This window comes from Bubalus kerabau, unplaced genomic scaffold, assembly GCF_029407905.1.
Source record: "Bubalus kerabau isolate K-KA32 ecotype Philippines breed swamp buffalo unplaced genomic scaffold, PCC_UOA_SB_1v2 scaffold_78, whole genome shotgun sequence".
Taxonomy (NCBI): Eukaryota; Metazoa; Chordata; class Mammalia; order Artiodactyla; family Bovidae; genus Bubalus; species Bubalus kerabau.
Window position 1 is genome coordinate 260,084 of NW_026577932.1, and position 20,532 is coordinate 280,615.

A 20,532-nucleotide genomic window follows, 5' to 3' on the forward strand; every position below is an offset into this window, starting at 1 on the left:
TGGAGAAATATTCCCTCTCGTGCACTGGAACAGAGCCCTGATTTCAGCCTGACCCCAGTCCAGCAGTTATGGGCTTCTAAGTCTCCTCAGGACTCCCTCTGTCATCCACAGACACGTCCCTCCCAGTGCCTTTCCCCAGAGGGGCTGAATTGGAGGGGAACCATAGAAACCAAATCTAGTTCACATTAGGCTGGCCTGTCATAGCTGGTCAGGATCCATCCCTCTCACCAACACCCTCACTCCGACTTTCCCCACACCTTCCTGCCCTGGACACTCCACCCAAGGAAGACAGACCAGGCTCTGGACAGTGGTCTGGGCCATCTCAGCATCTTCTTCTCCCACAGGCACCTTGGCATTGAGGCAGTCCCATGGCCATGAGCCCAAACAGGTCTCCAGAGAACAGCACTGAGGGAGATGCTGGGAGAACAGAGTGGAAGCCCATGGTGAGAGGCGGAGGTGGCAAAGCTGGGCTCTAAGCCAGCTCTATAGGAAGGACATGGCGCTGGTCCCTGAAGGACCACAAACTGCTTGCCTGGGCAGCTGAGTGAACTTCTCTGTGAATGTACACAGGATGGGAATGCCTGGTCCTCTCTGAGATGGTGGGGAAGAGTGGGACAAAACAGGACACTAGCATCACCAACTGCTCTGTGTCCAGGGAGAGTTAGGAAAATGCTCAGTGTTTGTTCAGTTAAGCAGGACACAGGCAGGAAGGAAAGTCTTCATCCCTGTCTCACAGAGACCATCCAGTAGCTTCAGGCTACTCCCTGCACAAAAGGTGGAGGAGAAGTCAGCTTTAAGGTCTGACATATATTAGTAAGTCACTGATGGAATCTACTATTTTCCTTAAGCCAAAGATGCTTTCAAAGACATTTCCATATACTTCACCAAGGAAGAATGGGCAGAGATGGGAGAATGGGAAAAAATCCGATATAGGAATGTGAAAAGGAATTACGAAGCGCTGATTGCTATAGGTAACACGAAGTGCTGGGTGCCTGTGAGCCTGGGAAACATGAAACAGGTCTTCACCCTTAGTGTTTACTTGGCCCTCTCTTAGGTGGCTTCTTCTGCTCACAGTCCCTTTTGTGCGGAGACTAACCTGGAGGGAATTTTTATTGTTTTGTACCAAAGTGGGGTTGACCCTGTCAGTGCAGAGCTCACATCTTGCCTTGTTCTACATGCTCACATCTTGCCTTGTTCTACATTCTTCCAGCCCATCTTACTGATTTCCCTGACTTTGTGACACTTTCCATCGCTTCTGTGCTTTGTGCCTCCTTCTTAGAACATATATTTTGCTTCTTTCCAGGTTTTCAGAGCCACTCAACCAGGTTTCATGCATCACCGCAGGCAGGTCCTCAAACACCAGGTAGATGACACTGAGGATTCTGATGAAGAATGGACACCAAGGCAACAAGGTGAGGGGCCAGAAGGATTTATATGTGTCTTCAAGAAACCAGCCTGGGCTTAGGTCTCAACTGCATCTCAGCCATTAGCAAATAAAACATAATTTTCAGCATTCTAAAGTGGTTGTGGCTGAGTATTGACATGAGCCTGAATGAAGGTGAAGGTATAGGTTTTCCAGTGTTTTATGTTTAAAATTTATCATTCTTTGTAAAAAGAATTATTTTTGCTAAACATCCTTAATGAAAGGCAATTAAACATACCCTAGACTATAAATTCACTTAGCTCTTGACTATAGGTTTAAAAAACAAAACACAAATAGGATTGTTTTCTTATTTTCCTTTTTGGAATGGTTGTTGTTCATGCATGGAAAGATATTTGAATGTTGATTTTGTACCATGCAACTTTCTGTGCAGGTTTTGTGTGTGTGTGTGTGTGTGTAATTTAAAAAATTTTCTGCACATAAAATCATGTCCTCTGTGAACAGACATAATTTTACTTCTTTCTTTCCAACTGGAAGCCTTTTGTTTCCTTTTCTAACCTAATGCCCTGGCTAGGACTTCTAATATTATATTTAATAGAAGTATTAAGAATGGGCATCCTTGCCTTTTTCTCTTGATCTTGGAAGTTTTCAGTTTTTCATTGATGACTATGATGTTAGAGATAGACTTTTCATATATGACCTTTATTATATTGCAGTCACTTCCTTCTATTTTTACTTTAAGTATTTTTGTCATGAAAGTCTAGTAAATTTATTAGATACTTTACGGGCATCAGATGAAGCATAGATGAAGTTTCATATTTTTTAAATTTTAATAAAATTATATTATGCTCCCAGTGGAAGCATAGGAGTTGATGATACAGAAATCACTTTCCATTCCTCCTTTGGTAATCCTTGTCCTTGTCACTCTCTGGCTCAGAATTTTGTGTCCTTAATTAGAATGCCCAGAGTTTGGAAACATTTACCAACCAAAACACTGATTCTCATCATTTTTTAGGTAAACCTTCTGGGATGGCCTTCAGAGGGGAGCCCAGTAAACACCAGAAGGTGAGTGTCTCCCAAATCCTGTTGACAAAAGAATCCTCCTCACGGATCCAGTCACAGGTGAGAATAGGAGGAAACACAGAGATCCTGGAGACTGCTGCCTTCCTGTTCTGAATCTTTAGCACAATGTCTGATATCATTACCGTCTTTATAGTTAGTAAGAACAGCAAATATAGTAGGCTGTTCTATTGTTACATTATTTTCACAATATTTCAGACTTTAAGCATTTTATGTGAATAAATTTACTTAAACCTTAAAACAATCCTACAGTACCTATAAGTAGGTATATAGCTATCACCATTATAGATCAAGAAACTGAGGTAAAAAAATGTTTGATTATATTCGTGGGATCACAGTATCACTGGTGGTACAATCTAATGCAAAGCACCTTCTCTAAACCCCTTACAAAGTCGTTAGAACTTCCATAGTTCTATAAAGTTTCTTCATGTATCTTTATATCATTCATCTGAGAGATGTTTTCAACCTCAGTTCTTTTGTGCTGTGCTAGTGAGGGATATCTGACTAAGGGAAGCTTAAGGACATGTTGGGCAGTTTGTAGAGTGGACGGTCCAAGATGAAGAAGCTGAAGGACATGTTGGACAGTTTGTAGAGTGGACGGTCCAGGATGAAGAAGGTGACATGATCCCTACCTCAGAGACTCCTACTCCAATAAGAGGAAGTAACTTGCAGCTCTGACAAGCTTCAGGTTTATGACTCAAAAACAACAAATAAGAAAATAACTGAAGGGCTTCACATAGGTTACCAGCTTTTGAGTAGAAACTCATCATCTGGACATGATTTCAAATGCTCATTCTTGTAGGAGGAAGTAACAAGTCCTTCCTCTGAGCTCTGATTAGACAACTCTCCTGTTTGGAATCATTTGTTTAGCCTGCCCCTGTTTTGTGAGCTTTGAGAGCGTAGCCCATACCCGTTAATTCTCAGATGTCCAGGCCCAGCTCAAAGCCCCTAAGGGCCCTCTGAATGTTTTGTGAATGAGTGACTCCACATTTAAACATTCATCTAGGAATAAGAAGGTCAAGGAATACTGAGGATGGTATTTGTGAGCTAGACTTCAAATATAGAAGCAGTCAAGGGGATATATTGATGGCAGGGATGTACACTCACATTCATACTGTATTAAAGAGCTCACACAATGATTTGTTGAATGTTATTAAACTTCATGTCCACTATAACATTAAGAATCAGCATGTATACCAATTTATAGATCAGGAAACTTAGGAGAGCCCACTAGTCGTACAGCCTTCTTCAAGGAGAATTGATGAGGCCAGCTATTTTAATTCCAAACATTGTCTCTAGGACATGGCAACCTGAAACTTTCAGCTCATTTTCTTTATTGTCTGAATGTGTTTCTGCAGATCATCTTTTCTCTTCTCAATCTCACTACTTTGTCACCTTATTTTCCAGATGCCTTTTGTCCCCTCTGTAATTTTCCATACTTCCTCATCCATCAAAGGTCCACTAATTAGTAGAAAACCTCACGGATTTCTCTATGAGCCCTTACCCTCTTCTTTCCCTGACCTCAAGCTATTCTCCCTGCGTTGCTCTCACTTTTATGCAGAAAGTTGAAGAGAAAGAATCTTAAGATATGAATTCTAGTTTGATTCACTACACACTTATGTCCTTTTTTTACACCCAGTGTTCAGAGCCCCCCTCCACCAGGTATTTCCAAGAATTGTTAAAGTATTAACTAAAGTCATGCATGTAAAAACACTTCATACAGTCCTAAAGAACTAAAGAAATACATGTTGTCTTTTACTCACATGGAAGAGGTTGTCCAGGGGACCATTAAATAAGGTATCTAGTTTGAAGAAATTGCCGGGAGCAGCAAAATTTCTTAAGAAAAGTGGCCTCCAAACAGGCTCAGAAACCAGTGCCCCCTTCCAGAGAAGCGAGGACCCCTGGAAAGCACCCCAGACACAAAGTCGGTAAGATAAAGTTTGTGGAGTTCCTCTAATCCCTGTAGAAAAGCTAATAAGTATGGCCTAGGTGTGGGGTGTGGACTTTGGGTAGGCGTGGGTTTAAGCTGGACTGATCTGAGGCATAAAGTTAGCACTGGGGCCTTGGGAAAATCTTATACATTTTCTGAGGTCCTGATTGCCTCATCTGTAAAGTGAAGCTGAGCATTGGTGTTTGGAAGGATTACATGAAATGCACAAGTGCTGACACCTACAAGTAGTTCAATAAATCAGCTGTGATGATAGGGACCACACTTTGTTAGTATTTATACACAGACCTCTGCTCAATGCTTTACATGTCATGCCTTAACATATATTTTCTAAGTAGATGTGTCAGTGAACTATTTCCTAAGTAAGAAGGTTGGGAAGTTAAACCTACTAACAGGAAGTGCAGGGAAGCTAACACTGAACTGGGCATCTGTGGTCAGTGTGGAGCCTCAGTCTTCTGAACCAGTAGTTAAAGGGAGAAGAAACAAAGTATAGAGAAGGGACTTCCTGGTGGTTAAGTGGTTATGACTCCACACTTCCACTGCAGGAGGTGTGGGTTCCATTCCTGGTCAGGGAACTAAGATCTCACAAACCATGCAGCATGGCCAATAAATAATGTATCATTAAAACATAAAAGTACAAAAGTAAAAGTTTCAAAAATAAATGTGAAAAAGTTTTAACAAACTGTATAGATGGACAAGTAGGAGATCTCACCCTTTCTGATAAAACAGGGACTAATTCTCCAGCCCCACCAGCCTTGCTTAGCTTCTGTTCTCCATGTTAGAACTCAGAAGAAAGGAGACCAAAGTGAAGAGGTTACAGCGTACGAGAAAGAAAGGGCCATGTGTACCAAGAGGTCAGCGAGCCCCAGGATGACGACTACCTGTGTGAGTGACCCTGCTGGCCCCCTCATGGAGAAGGGGTTATGAGACCTTGGTACAATAACCTCACTCACCATTTGGTCCCCCAATCATCCCCTTCCTCTAGGACTTGGGGTACAGATCAAGGCCAAAGGCCGTGAGTGCCCAGCTCTTTCTGAAGGTCTTTACGACCAGCAACATCACTATACCTCCCCTCATCCCTGTTGCTCTCACCTCCAGATTGTGAGGAATGTCAGAACTTCTTCATCGACAGCTGTGCTGCCCATGGGCCCCCAACCTTTGTAAAGGACTCTGCAGTGGAAAAGGGGCATGCCAACCGCTCAGCCCTCACTCTGCCCCCTGGGTTAAGTATCAGGCCATCGGGAATCCCTAAGGCTGGGCTTGGAGTGTGGACGAGGCATCCGATCTGCCACTGGGCCTGCATTTTGGCCCCTACGAGGGTCAGATCATATACAATGAAGAGGACTCCCACAGTGGATACTGCTGATGGTGAGAATAGCCCTCTTTCCCTGTCCTCTGGCTCTAATCGTTTGTGTGTTGTGGGGGTGTACTTCATGTCTACATGCAAGGACACGGATGGTGATGACATGGTCGGCAATGACACAGTCCAGCCCTGTGTACTGTGTGCACTGGGCATGAACACAGGATTTCTATTCAAAGGTCAGAGGAAGGTGGGAGGCAATGGTACAGGCACACAAGACTTCTATCTAAAGATCAGAGGAGAGGTGGCAGACAAGTGGTACAGGCATACAGAAGTGACCCTTCACTTGTGGAGCCCTTGCCTTCAATGTGCCAATAGACTCAGACTTGAAATGATGATTAAGGAGCTTACTGTGTGGTCTGACTGGCAGTTGAATCCATGCAGGCTGAAGAGCACCAATGCCAGCAGGGGGAAAGTTCTTCTATTACTTACTACCAAAAAAAATAAGAAATAAAAGTAAAAGAGAAGAAAGCTTGTATCTCTTTTCTGACACTCAGGTCACCAAAGGAGAAACAGCTACGAGTATGTGGATGGAAAAGACACGTCTTTGGCCAACTGGATGAGGTGGTGCAGTGAGCCTGCAGTTTGTAGATGTCGCTCCTCCCTCAAGCCCACACCCCTTTCTTTTCAGCCCATTTCCCTCGGTAGCTTTCACATCTTCTTGCCTCTTTTCCCTCCATATCATGCTCTTTCATTTCAAAAGACATTAGAAAGAAAGAAAGAAAAAGATAGCATGTGCCCTCAAAATATGTCTATATGCTCAACAAAACTGAGGCACTTGAAAACAACTTGAGGAGTCTAGATTCACCAGGGACACTTTACCTCACTTAATTGACACTTACCAAACACTCTATGTCCCAGTTTAGACAGTGAACTTCATTACTGAAGCAGATCACACAACCCATGTCCTTTTGGAGAACATAATGAAGACAGACATTAACCAATTGATTTTAGGAATAGTAACCTTACTTTTTCTATTTTTGAATAATTGCACAGCACCAGGATAACCTAACATGGGAGACCTTGAGTCCGTGTGGGCAACAACCTCCCCAGGCTCGGTTCCAGTGAGAAGTGGGCCCTGAGGCCTGAGAAGGAATGGGGAGCAGGATGGCCGTGAGCATGGCCATTCTCTGAGGGCCTCTACTTTCATCAGGGCAGGCAGAAAGTGAATAAACTATTACTGTTCTCTGTCTCAAGCTATGTCAGAGCACTCTCCATGTTTCCAGGGGAGAGGGTGGGCAAGTGAATAGGACCCTGGATACATGTCGGGAGATTGGAGAAAAGCCTCTGGGAAAGGAAGGCTGGGGTGAGTGCTGAGGGTACATGCTAGCCTAGGAGTACCAAGTCCTGCAGAATGAAAGAGAATTTAGAGTTTAGAGGAGCTGGAGGTCACCAGTCTTATGGACAGTCCAGGTGGAGACAAGTCTGGAACTGGGCTCTGGACAATGGCTAATTAGGTAAGGAGAGAAAAGCATTCCAGCCAGGAAGAGGACTGGAAACAGGATCTGGAAATAGGAATTCACACAGCCAGGTCTAAGGTGTGTACAGAAGGTCCCATGAGGGGCGGTGGAACCATGGCGGCCTCAGAGCCTGAAGGCAAGGAGCTGGGCGGGGTCCAATAGTGGAAGGGTCTCCTCACCTGTGGTTTCTTCCCTTTCCTGGCCTTGATCCCAGGTATGTGAACTGTGCCCGGGATGATGAGGAGCAGAACCTGGTGGCCTTGCAGTATCATGGGCAGATCTTCTACCGAACTGCCAGGTGGTCAGGCCGGGCTGTGAGCTGCTGGTCTGGTACGGAGACGAGTATGGCAAGGAACTCTGGCATCAAGAAGGACAACAGGGGGAAGAGCAAGCTCTCGGCCCGGAGAGGTGAGCGTCACCCCTCTTCCAGTGCTCCACCCCATCCTGGGGAGCTTCCCTGGTCCGATTCTGAAGCAGACTCCAATCCAGTCTAAAGTCAGTCAAGTTGCAATTAAAATGCCTCAGAATTTGAATTCATTTCATAGACTGTTAGGAAAATATTTATATTAAAAATATTAGTTCTAATTTTCAATATTTCATGCAAAAAATATGTAACATCACCTTCTGCTGAAAGGCTTAGAAGCAAAAGCAAGTTTTTTAGCACCTACCAGCTCTCTCACCTTTACCAGTTTCTTCCTCATTTCTCCCATTTCTAAGTGACATGCATACAGTGATTTGCATTCAGTTACTGTTTCAGTTTGTTGTCATGTGAATTCATACTTTGTGCCAGACAGGGCTACACACACTGAAACAGACAGAACCACTGCCTTGGGCAGCATGGGCTTCATACCAGACAGGGGCTGGTGCTCTGAGGAAAACCAGTGCATGAAAAGTGCCTCGGATCAGCATGAACAGAGTGGGGTGTGGCGGAGGATGGTGGGGCAGGGTGTCTGCAGAGATAACACCTGTGGATTCCAGATTCCAGGCAAGGGAGCAGCCAGTGCTGCAGCCTCAGGGCCTGGAAGAGAGGCCATGTCAGTGGTTGCAGGAGGAAGCACAGAGGGAGAGGAAGGAGGCTGGATGGAACACAGAAGCCTCAGCGTCAATGTCCATGTGCAGGCCTTAGGGTCTTCCTGGGTGACACAGAACAACCATGTGGCTATTAGCTCCAAGCAGCATGTTCTCTGTTCTAAGATGATGTTCCACTTCATTTTTGGGAAGAGACAGCAGTGGGGAGTCCCCTCAGAGTTCAGTTCATTGCCAGACATGAGGGGAAGTGGCCTGGGTAAAGATGCTTGGGAGTGAGCGTGTGAAGAGTCTGGCTGGAGATGTATTTTAAGCAGGACTTCTAGTGCATGTTAAATGGACTAAGACTGTGTGAAATTAGAGGTATGAATATTGGTGAGGCTTGAGAAAGGACATGTCTTTATTGTATGATGTATAGAAAACAGAGAGGAGCAATTTATGATCCAACCAGGGCAGCAGGAGCCAGAGACCTGTAGTCAGTAGGACCTGGGCCTCTTGGTCTCGTCCAGTCTCAAACCACTTCCTGTAGAGTGTTTCTTTGAAAGGCTGCTCTTTAAACAAGAAGCCTCAATTCAGCTTTACTCACACCTGCTCTAACCACCCCCTGTGCTGCCTCACATATGCAGAGAGCTCTAGGCCAGGTGCCCTAACTTAATAGACCCTTTCCCCTCACACAGAGCCATTCAGGAAGATTCCACCTAAGTCATCAAGAGTCTTATCTCTCAGTAGGGTAAAATACCTGTGGCCACTGTGACACGACTTTTCAGATACTTACATGCAGGGAAAGGTCCCTGCAGATCCACCTGTATCAGGAGAGGACGCTGCCTCTGATGCTACTGAAAGGTCCCTAGGCTGGGTGGTATGTAGAAAAGGCCCTTGATGCAAGCTTCCTGGATTTCTGTAGATGTAGAGAATAAGAATGGAATGGAAAAGTGGACTGTAAAGACACACTTGATGGGAGACAAATCGTGCACCGTCAACACTAAGATGATTACTGGGGCAGGCTTTACCATGGCAAACCAGCTACCTGACTAAAACTTCCTCTTTCAGCAGAACCAAAGCCCAAGATCCACCCATGTGCCTCCTGCTCTCTGTCCTTCTCCAGTCAGAAATTCCTCAGCCAACATGTCCAACGCAATCACCCCTCTCAGATCATCCTGAGGCCATCTATAGGAGACCACCTCCAACCAGAGGATCCCTGCCCAGACAGTCAAAATCAGCAGCAGCGATATGCTGATCTACACAGACCGAGTGGCAAACCAGAGGGTCGAGAGCCCAAGGAAAGGGCCCCATCCTTTGCTGAAAGGCCCAAACTTTGCATAAGGCTGAAGGGATTTCAACGGCCTCTTCCTACACACCTGAAGGACAAATGGGGGCTTCTGAGGTGCATGAGAGAATGGCCGAAGAGCCCAGCACAAGCCAGAAGCTGAATCCAGAGGACACAGGCAAATTATTCATGGAGGCAGGGGTCTCAGGGATTATAAGACTCGAGTACGGAGAGCATGAGCAAGGCTCCAAGGATAGGTCAAGTCTAATCACACCTGAGAAGATACACACAGGGGAGAAGCCCTATGTTTGCAAGGAGTGTGGGAAAAGCTTCAGCTGGAGGTCAGATCTCACCAAACATAAGAGGACACACACAGGGGAGAAGCCCTATGTTTGTGGGGAGTGTGGGCGAAGCTTCACTGAGAAGTCAAATCTCACCAAACATAAGAGGACACACACAGGGGAGAAGCCCTATGTTTGCGGGGAGTGTGGCGAAGCTTCAGTTTGAAGAAAAATCTCATCACACACCAGAGGACACACACAGGGGAGAAGCCCTATGTTTGCAGGGAGTGTGGGCGAAGCTTCAGTGAGAAGTCACGTCTCACCAGACATAAGAGGACACACACAGGGGAAAAGCCCTATGTTTGTGGTGATTGTGGGCAAAGCTTCAGTTTGAAGTCAGTTCTCATCACACACCAGAGACACACAAGGGGAGAAGCCCTATGTTTGCAGGGAGTGTGAGCGAAGCTTCAGTGTGATGTGCAATCTCGTCAGACACCAAAGGACACACACAGGGGAGAAGCCCTATGTTGGCAGGGAGTGTGGGCGAAGCTTCAGTGAGAAGTCACGTCTCACCAGACATAAGAGGACACCACACAGGGGAAAAGCCCTATGTTTGTGGTGATTGTGGGCAAAGCTTCAGTTTGAAGTCAGTTCTCATCACACACCAGAGGACACACACAGGGAGAAGCCCTATGTTTGCAGGGAGTGTGGGCGAAGCTTCAGTGTGATGTTCAATCTCGTCAGACACCAAAGGACACACACAGGGGAGAAGCCCTATGTTTGCATGGAGTTTGAGTGAGTCATGACCAATAAACCACATCCTAGCCACAGGAGAATTACTGCAGCCACCCATGCCTCAGCTCTAGGGGGCCTCAGAGCAGGTTATGATCCGTTACTGTCACCAAGAGTATGAGGAGAGACTTCCCAGATGGTCCAGTGGCTACTACTCCAATGCGTAGAGCCATGTTCAGTACCTGATTTGGGAACTACCTCCCACAGCAGCAACTAAGACACAGTGCAGCCATGTAAATAAACACATAAGCAAAATTTTACAGAAGCAGTGTGATGAACACAGAATTGATTAAACAGACCTTCCACTTTCATGACAGAGAGAGTAGATAAACAGCAGATGGTTTCTTAAGTGTTCTGTAGCTATTCATGCCAATTGCCTTCACGGTTTTTTGTACTTGTTCTAATAAATTTTGTCTCCAAACAAATCTGAAGCCCAGACTACGTACTCACTCCCCCCTTATTACCGACAGCAGTGGGGTCCAGTGATAGTGAACCCCTGGGAAGGCATTGTTCTGGAGCCAACTCAGTTAGGTCACTGGACAGTCACTTCCAGGGTCCAGGGAGAGGAATCTAGGATTTGAGACAGACTCATCAGGGAAGAGAAAACTCTGGCTTCCTGGGAGTGTGGCCTCTCCTCCTTATAGACCTAGACTCTACTTTGGCCTGTCTGTCTCCTCTGACTTCTGTAGCCCCAAAAGTGAAGGCCACGTGCATGTGTATGTGTGCATGTGCATGTGCCTTGCTCAGCCTGGGCCATCTGGTCTCCCTCACTCTGTCTTTGCCACTTCAGCAGGGTCATCACAGCATCTGGACTCCAGACTCGACCACAGGGGTCCAGTTCTCAGCTCTGCCCTCAGCAGCTGTGTGACATGGGACAAGATGCTCAACCTCTCTGTGTCTCTATTCTCATCTGTGATACAGGGTGGGAGCACCAGCGTTTTGGTCTGTTGCATAAGCACAGGCAGAATCTGGCAGAGGCTGGCTGAGAATGCAAGCCCCGCCGTTGCTGTTATTTGTGTTTTGTTCTTTAATCTTTTTAAATTTTTTAATTGAAGGATAGTTGCTTTACAGAATTGTGTTTTCTGCATGTCCTTCAACCCCCATATCTTCCAGGTCTTCAGACCTAGACGAGGAAGGGGCTGTTTAGGCACTTAGCTGCCCTGATGAGGACATGTGAGGTCAGGGATGCTAAGGGAGCACAACCTCCCTTCCCACCATTGCCATTCTTACTGAGCTGGGCAGCCCCAGAGCCCCTCCACACAGACAGGCAGTGCTGACAGTCGTCCACCCTGCGGACAACAGAGCCTGGAGCCACGTGTGCAGGAAACTCTTGTCCAGACCCCATCCCACCCCCTACCTGGAGGGTCCTTGAAGCCCACACTGTGGCTTCTCTAATGCACGGGTCTTGTACCTGTGCCCACGTGCTTTGGTCAATGCTGTTGCAACCTTGAAATTCTTAACTATGAAATAGTTCATCCTTACACTTCCCTTTTATGAGTGAAGTCTGATGGACCATAGGGTGCACTGTGAGCAGAGCAGATGCACACAGCACAGCCCCCAGAGCTGACCAGTCTGCACGTGGGGACAAGGTGGACACAAAGTCTACCCCCGCAGGTGAGTGAAGGTGGTGACTGCACCAGGAAGCCACGCTTGCTTAGACCCAGAACTGAGTTCCAACACAGAGTGGAGGCAATGGTGTTCTTAGCAGTTGACCACACCCTTCCCTCTATGGAAAAAAAAAAAAAGAGAGAGAGAGGAAAAAAAAATCTAGGCAAAAAGCCTACAGCACCCAGTATTCCCAGGTGGTCTCCCATCCAAGTCCTAACCAGGCCTGACCCTGCTTAGCTTTGGAGATCAGCCGAGATCGGGTGCCTTCAGGCTGATATATGCGGAGACATATGCCCAATATGCTACTGGAGATGAGTGGAGAAATAACTCCAGAAAGAATGAAGGGATGGAGCCAAAGAAAAAACAATACCCAGCTGTGGATGTTACTGGTGATAGAAGTAAGGTCCGATGCTGTAAAGAGCAATATTGCATAGGAACCTGGAATGTCAGGTCCATGAATCAAGGCAAATTGGAAGTGGTCAAACAAAAGATGGCAAGAGTGAATGACAACATTCTAGGAATCAGCGAACTGAAATGGACTGCAATGGGTGAATTTAACTCAGATGACCATTATATCTACTACTGCGGGCAGGAATCCCTCAGAAGAAATGGAGTGGCCATCATGGTCAACAAAAGAGTTCGAAATGCAGTACTTGGATGCAATCTCAAAAACGACAGAATGATCTCTGTTCGTTTCCAAGGCAAATCATTCAATATCACAGTAATCCAAGTCTATGCCCCAACCAGTAACGCTGAAGAAGCTGAAGTTGAACGGTTCTATGAAGACCTACAAGACCTTTTAGAACTAACACCCAAAAAAGATGTCCTTTTCATTATAGGGGACAGGAATGCAAAAGTAGGAAGTCAAGAAACTCTTGGAGTAACAGGCAAATTTGGCCTTGGAATATGGAATGAAGCAGGGAAAAGACTAATAGAGTTTTGCCAAGAAAATGCACTGGTCATAACAAACACCCTCTTGCAACAACACAAGAGAAGACTCTATACATGGACATCACCAGATGGTCAACATAGAAATCACATTGATTATATTCTTTGCAGCCAAAGATGGAGAAGCTCTATACAGTCAGCAAAAACAAGACCAGGAGATGACTGTGGCTCAGACCATGAACTCCTTATTGCCAAATTCAGACTTAAATTGAAGAAAGTAGGGAAAACCACTAAACCATTCAGGTATGACCTAAATCAAATCCCTTATGATTATACAGTGGAAGTGAGAAATAGATTTAAGGGCCTAGATCTGATAGATAGAGTGCCTGATGAACTATGGATGGAGGTTCCTGACATTGTAAAGGAGACAGGGATCAAGACCATTCCCATAGAAAAGAAATGCAAAAAAGCAAAATGGCTGTCTGGGGAGGCCTTACAAATAGCTGTGAAAAGAAGAGAAGTGAAAAGCAATGGAGAAAAGGAAAGATACAAACATCTGAATGCAGAGTTTCAAAGAATAGCAAGAAGAGATAAGAAAGCCTTCTTCAGCGATCAATGCAAAGAAATAGAGGAAAACAACAGAATGAGAAAGACTAGGGATCTCTTCAAGAAAATCAGAGATACCAAAGGAACATTTCATGCAAAGATGGGCTCGATAAAGGACAGAAATGGTATGGACATAGCAGAAGCAGAAGATATTAAGAAGAGATGGCAAGAATACACAGAAGAACTGTACAAAAAAGATCTTCACGACCCAGATAATCACGATGGTGTGATCACTGACCTAGAGCCAGACATCCTGGAATGTGAAGTCAAGTGGGCCTTAGAAAGCATCACTACGAACAAAGCTAGTGGAGGTGATGAAATTGCAGTTGAGCTATTTCAACTCCTGAAAGATGATGCTGTGAAAGTGCTGCACTCAATATGCCAGCAAATTTGGAAAACTCAGCAGTGGCCACAGGACTGGAAAAGGTCAGTTTTCATTCCAATCCCAAAGAAAGGCAATGCCAAAGAATGCTCAAACTACCACACAATTGCACTCATCTCACACGCTAGTAAAGTAATGATCAAAATTCTCCAAGCCAGGCTTCAGCAATATGTGAACCATGAACTTCCTGATGTTCAAGCTGGTTTTAGAAAAGGCAGAGGAACCAGAGATCAAATTGCCAACATCCGCTGGATCATCAAAAAAGCCAGAGAGTTCCAGAAAAACATCTATTTCTGCTTTATTGACTATGCCAAAGCCTTTGACTCTGTGGATCACAATAAACCGTGGGAAATTCTTCAAGAGATGGGAATACCAGACCATCTGACCTGCCTCTTGAGAAATCTGTATGCAGGTCAGGAAGCAACAGTTAGAACTGGACATGGAACAACAGACTGGTTCCAAATAGGAAAAGGAGTTCGTCAAGGCTGTATACCGTCACCCTGTTTATTTAACTTATATGCAGAGTACATCATGAGAAACGCTGGACTGGAAGAAACACAAGCTGGAATCAAGATTGCCGGGAGAAATATCAATAACCTCAGATATGCAGATGACACCACCCTTATGGCAGAAAGTGAAGAGGAACTCAAAAGGCTCTTGATGAAAGTGAAAGTGGAGAGCAGAAAAGTTGGCTTAAAGCTCAACATTCAGAAAACGAAGATCATGGGATCCGGTCCCACCACTTCATTGGAAATAGATGGGGAAACAGTGGAAACAGTGTTAGACTTTATTTTTCTGGGCTCGAAAATCACTACAGATGGTGACTGCAGCCATGAAATTAAAAGACGCTTACTCCTTGGAAGGAAAGTTATGACCAACCTAGACAGCATATTCAAAAGCAGAGACATTACTTTGCCAACAAAGGTTCGTCTAGTCAAGGCTATGGTTTTTCCTGTGGTCATGTATGGATGTGAGAGCTGGACTGTGAAGAAGGCTGAGCGCCGAAGAATTGATGCTTTTGAACTGTGGTGTTGGAGAAGACTCTTGAGAGTCCCTTGGACTGCAAGGAGATCCAACCAGTCCATTCTGAAGATCAGCCCTGGGATTTCTTTGGAACGAATGATGCTAAAACTGAAACTCTAGTACTTTGGCCACCTCATGCAAAGAGTTGACTCATTGGAAAAGACTCTGATGCTGGGAGAGATTGGGGGCAGGAGGAGAAGGGGACGACAGAGGATGAGATGGCTGGATGGCATCACTGACTAGATGGACGTGAGGCTGGGTGAATTCCGGAAGTTGGTGATGGACAGGGAGGCCTGGCGTGCTGTGATTCATGGGGTTGCAAAGAGTCGGACACGACTGAGCGACTGATCTGATCTGATCCCTCTATGAATGAACTCTGCTGTGTCCTGATCCTTCCATAATGGGTTCAGGAGGCTGAAGTCCAATCGGTCACCAGAGGACATCAAGGGGTGAGTGGGCTATGGGGCAGGGGGGAGGAGGGGTGGGAGGTGGTAACTCCAGGACTGGGGGAAATGGCCCTCAGTTCCCTCCCTGTTCCAGGCTTGTGAAGTGTCGCTACATGAACCGTGTCAGTAATAACCACCCACTGTTATTTTCTCGTTTCTTTCATGCTTTCCTAAAGGAACACGTTTGTCTGCTTGGTTTCCCTATTGGAAGGGAAGCCACGTAAACTCTCCATCTTCCATGACTTGTGGCTGGGGCCACAGGAGTGAGAGAGAGTTGGGGGTGATGCAGGCAGAGGAGTTTCAACTGAAATACAGTGGAGACCCAGAAGCTTGCAGGGGCTTCTCACCTGCACCTCCCACCAGAGCAGGGTCTGGAATCCCCTGGAAGCCTGAGCAGGTCAAAGCTTCTCCCTCCCCTCCCCTCCCCTCTCTTCCCCTCAAAAAGCTGGATCCTGGGCCAGCCCACAACACCCCCAAAACCCCCATCACCCACAGGCCTTCACAAGCCCTCCCTCACAGAAGTGGGAAGACCTGCATGGCGGCAGCGATGGTGTGTGACCCCAGAGCTTGGGGTCTCAGCTGACCTTGAGCAAGGGGGCTGGTGCTTTACACACCCTCCCAGCCCAGAGAGATGCCAGCAGCCACAAGCCACAAAATGAAGCAGAGGTGAGGGAGGGGGCTGTTGATGTGAGCTGTCTGAGGTCCCATCCTGTCCCCATGACAGTGGCCAGGCCTCACCTGACACCATAACTGCCCTGCATGGGCAAACAAGACAGCAGCATTCACAGTGACAGGACAGCCAACTGCCTCCATTGCACGCTCCACTCGGACCTCAGAGGCCCCATAGCTGTACCTGACCCACCTGGCGCTGCTCTGCTTGGCTGCCAGGACTCGGGGACCCTGGGTGAGTAAGTGAGTGCAGAGCACCAGAGGCCAAGCCTGTTTTCAGCTGCCAGACCTGCCCTGGTCGCCAGACCCATGAGCCCAACCAGTATCTGAAGCCAAGATGCCTTTGGGAGAATGACACCACAGACGCTGACCTCAGAGCTCAGACTCCTGAAAATTTACTAAACAGGTTGTTTTTAGTCTTTTTTTTTTTTTAAAGTAGGAGGTTGTCAGGAAGAGGGAGGGGAATGACTTCCTTGGTGGTGCAGTGGTTAAAAATCTGCCTGCCAATGCAGGAGACATGGGTTCATCCCCGATCTGGGAAGATCCCACATGCTGTGGAGCAACTAAGCCTGTGCACAACTACTGCAGCCCAAATGCCTAGTGCCCATGCTTCCCAACAAGAGAAGCCACCACAGTGAGAAGTTCAAGCACAAGAACTAGAGAGTAGCCCCCACTCCCTACAACCAGGGAAAAGCCCGCATAGCAACAAAGACCCAGCACAGCCAAAAATAAATAACATTTTTTTTAAAGTAGGATGCTGCAGCATTCCCTGCTGGTCCAGAGGCTAAGACTCTGAGCTCCCAACACAGGGGGGCCGGGTTCAATCCCTGGTCAGGGCACTAGATCCCACATGCCTCAACTGAATACCCTGTGTACCACAACTAAGACCCAGTGCAGCTGATTAAATAAATATTTCAAAGTAAGAGGTGGGGCGGTCCTAAGATGGTGGAGGAATAGAAAGAGGAAACCACTTTCTTCCCTACAAATTCATCAAAATATCATTTGAATGCTGAGCAACTTCCACAAAACAACTTCTGAACGCTGGTGGAGGACACCAGGCACCCAGAAAGGCAGCCCATTCTCTTCAAAAGGAGGTATGACAAAATGTAACAGACAAAAAGAGAGACAGAAGAGTTAGGGAAGGAGACCCGTCCTGGGGAGGGAGTCGTGAAGGAGGAGAAGTTTCCAATCACCAGGAAACCCTCTTACCAGGCCTGTGGGGAGTTTTGGAATTGCAGAGGGAAACATAAGTGGGAGGGGAAAAAAAATTCCACAGAATATGTGCCTTAACCACAACTCCCAGCGGAGAAATAGCCTAGACACTCACATCTGCCACAGCAAGCAGGAGAGGCGTGGGTTGCATGCTTAGGGTAAGGACTGGGCCTGAATGCCCTGAGGACAATCTGAGGGAGCTAAGGTGAGATAGCAACCCAAACTGTGGGATAGCCAGAGAGAGAGAGAATTTTCCTGTGAAAGCTCTAACCTAAGGCACAGTCTGGCCACTTCACAGAACAAAGGACTGAGTGAACACCAAAGGAGAGCTAGCTAGCTGTGGACTGGCCCCTCACTCTGCCAGAGGCAGAGAGGCAGGTGGGCGACAGCCAGAGGTGGAAGACGAGGGGCAATCTCTGCCCCAGAGATGGCATCCTGCACCAAACTGTGAGCAGGCTCCTACTTGCTAACCACATCTTCCTGGGATCCTGGATGATTGGCATCTGCCAGGAGGGTCACAGCCTGAGATCAGCCCCCCAGAGGAGACATACAGCACACCTGAGACACCGCTCTTTTGGCACACATGGGACACCGAGCAGCCGGGACCAGGGAGGTGATTAAGACACATGGCCCACCTGGGGCAGTGTGCTTGCCAAGCACCTGGTCGCCTGAGCTGCTTGGACCTGGGAAGGGCACAAAACGCAGGTCCAACTGAGTCTGTGCCTTTGTGGAGTACCCGAGAACCTGAACCTGAGCAGCTCAGACCAGGGAAGTGCATGAAATGCAGGGCCAACTTTGGACAGTTCCCCTGCAGAGCAACCTGGAGCCTGAGCAGTGTAGACTGGGAAAGCACAGGCCATCATGAGCTGGGGCAAGCCCCATGTGGTCCATACACCATGAGTACTCCCCACACATGCCAAAGATATTTGTTTTCAGTGCTCCTCCCTCTCCACAACACAACTGAACAAGTGAGCCAAAATAAGTGACCACCTTCACTCCCTTGTGTCACGGTGGAAATTAGACACTGAAAGGACTTGCAAACAGAGGAAGGTAAAAGAAATAAAGAAGAGGGAGCCACTCTGGAAGTGACAGCTGCAGCAGATTAAAACCCTGTAGCTAGCATTGACTATGCATTGGAAGGGGCCTATAGACCTTGAGAAGAAGTATAAGCTGGAACAGGGAACTATCCGAAACTGAACTGACCCCACCCTGCCGGCAGCAGCTCCAGAGAAATTCCTAGATATATTTTTACAATTATAATTTTTTAATTATTTTATTTTTAAGTTCTTTATTACTCCTTTAATTTTCATTTTTAAAACCTACTATTACTTTGCAAAAACCTATTTTTTAAAGCAAACCATATATATATATATATATATTATAATTTTTGTGATTTTTTTTTTTTAATATTGTGTTTTTGAGAATCCAACCTCTACTCTAGATGTTTAATCTTTGCTTTTTGGTATTTGTTACCAATTTTGTACCTTTAAGAATCTAATCTTCAGTACCCATTTTTACTTAGGGGTGTGAATACTGGCTTGATTTCTTTCTCCCCTTTTGACTCTCCCTTTTCTCCCCCATGTCACCTCTATCTCCTCCCTCCCCCTTCTCTTCTCTACTTAACCCTGTGAAGTGTGTTCTCAGCTGTGGAGAACACTTAAGGAACTGATTACTGGCTAGATTGCTCTCTCCCCTTTTGACTGACCCTCTTCTCCTCCTGGTCACCTCTGTCTCCCTCCTCCCTCTTCTCTTCTCCATATAAGTCTGTGAACCTTTCTGCGTGTCCCTCACTGTGGAGAATCTTTTCACCATTAAGCTAGATGTTTTATCATCATTGCTGTATGGATGGAGAAGTCTTGAGGCTACTGTAAGAATAAGACTGAAAGCCAAGGGCAGGAGGCCTAAATACAAAACTTGAGAAAACCAGAGAACTCCTGACTCCATACCTGCACTGAAACAAAGCTCCACCCAAGAGCCAACAAGTTCCAGAGCAAGACACACCATGCTAATTCTCCAGCAATGCAGGAATATAGCCCTGAGCATTAAAATACAGGCTGCCCAAAGTCACACCAAACCCATAGACACCTCAAAACTCACTACTGGACACTTCATTGCACTCCAGAGAGAAGAGATCCAGCCCCACCCACCAGAACACTGACGAAAGCTTCCTTAACCAGGAAATCTTGACAAGCCACTAGTCCAACCCCACCCACAGGGAGGAACATCCACAATAAAGAGGAACCAAAAACTTCCAGCATACAGAAAGGCCACCCCAAACACAGCAATCTAAACAAAATGAAAAGGCATAGAAATATTCAGCAGGTAAAGGAACATGGTAAACGCCCACCAAACCAAACAAAAGAGGAGGAGATAGGGCGTCTACCTGAGAAAGAATTCAGAATGATAGGAAAGATGATCCAAAATCTTGAAAACAAAATGGAGTTAAAGATAAAGAGACTGAAGGCAAGGATTGAGCAGATGCAAGAAATGTTTAACAAGGACCTAGAAGAAATAAAAAAGTGTCAATCAATAATGAATAATGCAATAACTGAGATCAAAAGCACTCTGGAGGGAACCAACAGTAGAGTAACTGAGGCAGAAAATAGGATAAGTGAGGTGCAAGATAGAATGGTGGAAATATATGAAGCAGACAGGAAAAAAGGAAAACGAATGAAAAGAAATGAGGACAACCTCAGAGACTTTTGGGACAATGCTAAATGCCCCAACATTCGAATCATAGGAGTCCCAGAAGAAGAAGACAAAAAGAGAGGCCATGAGAAAATACTTGAGGAGATAATAGTTGAAAACTTCCTTAAAATGGGGAAGGAAATAACCACCCAATTCCAAGAAACCCAGAGGGCCCCAAACAGGATAAACCCAAAGAAAAACACCCCAAGGCACATATTAATCAAATTAATGAAGATCAAACACAAAGAACAAATACTAAAAGCAGCAAGGGAAAGCAACAAGTAACACACAAGGGGATTCCCAAAAGGATAACAGCTGATCTTTCAATGGAAACTTCATGCCAGAAGGGAATGGCAGGACATACTTAAAGTCATGAAAGAGAAAAACATACAACCCAGATTACTATACCCAGCAA

General features: G+C 46.1%; 1 pseudogene; it reads left to right on the forward strand.

Annotated features, from left to right (window-relative positions):
* Positions 1-374: 374 nt before the first annotated feature.
* Positions 375-10,602, forward strand: LOC129641148 (histone-lysine N-methyltransferase PRDM9-like; annotated as a pseudogene).
* The last annotated feature ends 9,930 nt before the right edge of the window (positions 10,603-20,532 follow it).